The sequence below is a fragment of the Nannospalax galili genome, unplaced genomic scaffold, assembly GCF_000622305.1.
Source record: "Nannospalax galili isolate Female #2095 unplaced genomic scaffold, S.galili_v1.0 scaffold1025, whole genome shotgun sequence".
Taxonomy (NCBI): domain Eukaryota; kingdom Metazoa; phylum Chordata; class Mammalia; order Rodentia; family Spalacidae; genus Nannospalax; species Nannospalax galili.
This window is the reverse complement of record NW_008353598.1, coordinates 583668-588730: the sequence shown is the minus strand read 5'-3', so window position 1 is coordinate 588730 and position 5063 is coordinate 583668.

The following is a 5063-nucleotide window of genomic DNA, read 5'->3' as shown; positions in this document are numbered from 1 at the left end:
TTGGGAAACAAAGATTAGACTCCATAGATCTTTTTTTTTTTTTAAAGACAAATAGTAATAGAGGACATGAAAGGGGAGGATAAAACATTGTGGGGGGAGAGATGAGGGAAGGGGTCTGTACGATCAAAGTGTATTGGATGAAATTCCCAAATCAATAAAAATATTTAAAAATTTAAAACAAAAATACCAAAAGCAAAAGAGGAAAATAATCCTAGAGGAAAGGTCAGAGTTGCAAAAAGAAGATACTTTTAAAAAAATGGTAAAACTAAGCAACACTGACTATGTACAAATAGTAATAATGCTTAATTTGTAGAAAAGTTTTAATACCAAGATGATGTATAATAATCGTGCTGGAGTGATAGATAGCTCAGTCATAAAGTGTTTGCCTTGCAAGCAGGAGGACCTGAGTTCCACCCCCCAGAACCCATGTAAAAAAAGTCAGGCATGGTGGCATGAACTTGTAATCCCAGACTGGGGAGGCAGAGATAGGCAGATTCCTGGGGCTCCCTGGCCAGCCAGCCTAGCTGGGAGTACCAGGGCAATGAGAGTTTCTGTCTTAAAAAACATGGTGGATGGCATCTGCAGAATGATTCTCAAGGTTGTCCTGTGGCCTCTACACACATATACACACATGTGTACTGGCACACACCTGTATACCCACACAAAAAATAATAATGATCTGAGGGATAGCAATTCAATTAAATTCTTTACTTAAGGAATTAATGTCAATACTTAAAGAAAACACTTCCATTGATATGGTCTACATAGCAAGTTCCAGGGCTCCAGAGAGACCCTGTCTCAAAAAAAAAGTTTCCCCAAAGCTTAATTTTTAATAAATAGGCAAAACAAAAACTGGTATTTTAGGGGCTGGTGAGATGGCTCAGCAATTAGGAGCACTGACTGCTCTTGCAGAGGACCCAGGTTCAGTTCCCAGCACCCATATGGTGGCTACAAAACGTCCTGAACTCCAGTTCCAGGGGAATCTGATGCCTTCTTCTGACCTCCATGGCATTGCACGACAAGGGTGCACTCATATACATGCAGGCAATACACTCATACACATAAAATAAAAATAAATAAAAACGAAAAAGGCTGGTATTTTAAAGAAATGCAAATGCCCTATAAATGTAGGAGAAAATGCCATTTTACCAACAATGGTGGACAGGTAATGTTTAATAACTGGCGCTCCAGGGTAGAAAAGCTCTGCTTTGTAGTGTTTGCTCATTTCCACGTGGTGAATGTCATAGACTTCTCAAGCTACCCATGTGAACACAACTGGCTCGTAAGAGCCCGTGAGAGCAGATTCCAACAGCCCACCACATTTGCAATTCTAGAACTGCAAAATTAAACCGTAATGAGGTAGCATTTTTCAGCCACTAGACTGGTGAGAATTAAAAAGCCAGCTAACATCAGAGTTGGCAAGAACATGGCACAGTGGGAACTCTCATCCACTTTTGTAGTAGAAAGAATCACTTTGGTTAACTGTAGGTGCATTTCACATATTCCCCTCCTTCAGAAATCTTTGTTTAGGATATGCACTCAATGTCAGTGTCAAACAGTGGACTTTGTCTTTTCTGATATAATTCTGATCAAAGCACATATAAGATTGTAGTTTGTTTGATCGTGTTTGTGTGTCTATGATGAATTCAAAAACAAAACCCTAAAATTTTATGTTAGAACCCAGAGAACAGAGGTATAGTCTCCAATAAAAACCTGATTCCCAAGTATTAGAGATAATCTGTACTTTTTCCCATGCCCAGCACAAATTGAAGATTTCTGATATATGGACTGAATAGTTTCATTATTCTGTATAGAGAAAATCAGAAAGAGAAAAAAATGAAAGAATTGTAGTCAAAGAAGGAGGAAAGGCCAGGTCTACAGAACCCAGGTTAAAGCACAGGTGCATGTCTCCATAAAGCTTTGTTATATGAGTTTAGTTTCTTCAGCTCTGTACATAGTCAATTAATTGATCATGATGTAACTATTATGCATCCACACTATGTCAGGCATTATGCTTGATGTTGCAGATATGATGATAAACATGATCCCTGTCTTGATAGTTTGCAGGCAGGTAGCCATCAAACAAATAATTAAGTGCTTAGTCAAATAATTACAAATGTGCAAAGTACCAGCAAGGAAAAGTACAGGATATTTGAGAACTAATTAATAGAATGATCAGACTTGGTATAGAGAGATGTAGGTCAGGGAAGGCTTCCCTAAGGACATATGCCAAGATGAACACTGGGGGATGAGGAGGCATGTGTGTGAAGACTGGCCTGGGAGAAAATATTCCATGTATAGGAACCCTGAGATTTCAGAAAACTGAGACAGGAAGGAGCAGAGTGTTTGGGGGTAAGTTGTTTTTTGACTGGAAGAGAATTAATCAGGGACAGTAAAAAGTCAGGAAGCCAGAGGCAATGGAGCATCTGAACAGAACTTTCCTAGACACATTGAAAATTCTGAACCTGACATGTTATTAAGAAATAATGTCAGATTTTCATTTTGTTATTTTTTTATTAAAGTTTTAACATATTCAATAACAACTTGCAGAGAAAAGATACGTCTCTTTCAAAAGTAGCTGTAAATTTTTAGGTTCACAGTTGAATTAATACAGTTATACAATATTGAACTCAGTATAAACCCTGTAAGACATAAAATTGAATGAGTTTTTACCCTTTAGAAAAGATCTCCATTTCATTTTAGAATATACTGTTTCCTACAGAAAGACTCTTTCTTTTTCACTCTTTTTGAGACAGGGTCTCCTTGTAGCCCCAGCTGTCATGGAATTTATTATGTAGACCAGGCTGGCCTTGAACTCACAAAGATCCACCTGCCTCTGCCTCCCAAGTGCTGAGATTAAAGGTGTGTGACACCATGCCTGGCAGAAAGACTATTTATTTTTTTTAATCTTTTTGAGACAGGGTCTCCCTGTATCCCCAGCTGGCCTGGAATTTACTATGTAGACCAGGCTGGCCTCGAACTCACAAAGATCCGCCTACCTCTGTCTCCCAAGTGCTGGGATTAAAGGTGTGTGCTACCACGCCTGCCAAAAGATTCATTTTTAATGCTGCTAACACTTAGATGTTTGCACGTGCCTCTCTAATGTCTTTGTATCTGATTATTACTAGTCACAGTCAGGTACACTCAATCCTTGGCACCTAAGTATGGATATAAAGTCATCAGGTAGATTTCAATGGTAATGTTTATCACCTCTACTAATTAACATGAAATAAATTTTATGCTTCCTCCTCAAATAAAACTCATTTTTTTATTTGTTGATTTTCTGTGTGTATATCATACAGAACATCCCAAACAATCTTATTCATCTACATACCCACTTCCCAAATGGTACCCTCCCATAGCCACTCTTCCCACTGGAGCCCATATACTCTGTGATCCCTGTTATTGTCCACTGTGTTGTTGGCGCCCCCAGCCGTTCCCCCTGCTTGTCCATCCATTGAATCTAGTCAGCCTATCTAGAGATCCTCGTTTTAGGAAGATCAGCTCTTCTTCATCTAGCAGCAATCAGTTGTCAATATTCCTTTAGATAAGATTGGGCCTTTAATCCCAGCACTTGGGAGGCAGAGGCAAGTGGATCTTTGTGAGTTCAAGGTTAGCCCTGTCTACATAGTGAGTTCCAGGACAGCTGGGGCTACGGGAGACCCTGTCTCAAAAAGACAAAAAAAAAAAAAAAGATTGGGGTCTGCTGCTCATTTTCCCAGTTCTGTGCTGGATTACTGTCTGGGAGTCTGTTGGGCCACCCTGGCCAAAATCTCAAAGGAAGGTATCTCCTGTCTGGCATTGTTTCTTGTTGTGTAGCCTTTAGCTAGACATACGGAATCTTAAAACATTATATTGACCCCTTTAATCTTTGGTTATACTTTCCTTTTGGGTGTTTAAGATGCTACAATTGGCCCAGATAAACCAATTTATTTTTATTCTCAAGGCCGTTCGAGGATCTGTTCCTCAGGGGTCACATGGGCTTGGGAGGAGCCCCTGGCTCCTTTCTTTTACCAGTTCCACCTATGTGAAGATAAGTCAAAGGTCCTGCTCGACCATGGCTGGCTTCACTTGGAAGCGTGGAGGAAATGATTCCTCTGTGTTGACCCTCCTCTTTGTAGACTGGACACTGGTTCAAGTCCATTTGGTGGGGTCTCCACGGCCTCCTTCATCAAGAGGACAGGTGACTCACCACAGTTACAGGACATTTTGAGAGATGCTCATAGTCCCCTGGAACTTAGTCCACCTAGGAGGGCAAGGAGCAAAAACTGTCCTTTATGTCCCTCTGACCAAAGTAGTGTAGGCTTCAAAGTATGGCTGTTAAACACCCAAGAAGGTTAGTTTCGTCACTCTGGTACTTTTAGTTACCATGTGCCGTGTAGATAAAGCTTGGGCAAAGACCAAATGTTCTCAGATAAACCTTGCCTACACATGTATTATATTCCTTAAGGTAGTTGTATGTATAATTTGTCAGTAGGTTGTTGGACTAATATGGTTCCCTCTGGTTTTTTAAAGCTAGCTAGGCATTATTTATCTCTCAAAGTGTCTAACTCTTCCACCATGGTTTCCCCAAGTAAGGTGCCCCCATTTTTTCCATTTTTCCCTTAATAATACCAATAATACCCTTCTCCTATGGTCGCATCTGTCATGAGTCTCTTCTTTACCTTTTCCCCCTAGGTTCCTTGTATAACCTTCCCTGCCCCCTCCCCTTAAAATAACCCCATTTTTATCCCTATCTCCCTTAGTAACGTGTTTCCTACTGTTCTTCTCTTTCAGATTCTGTCTTTTCCTTTATGTCCCTGGTTCCTTTTCATTATCCTAGTTCCTGTAGTTATGTCTGGATACATACTCACTTATCAGAGTTTGTTTCTAGGATCCATTTATGAGGGAGAACATATTTTGATGTTTTTTTCTGTGTCTGTGTTACTTCACTTAGTATAACAGTTTCTAGTTCCATCCATTTACCTGCAAATTTCATGATTTCATCTTTCTTTACTGCGAGTAAAACTCCATCATATAAATGAACCACATTTTCATTATCCACTCGTCAATTGAGGGACACT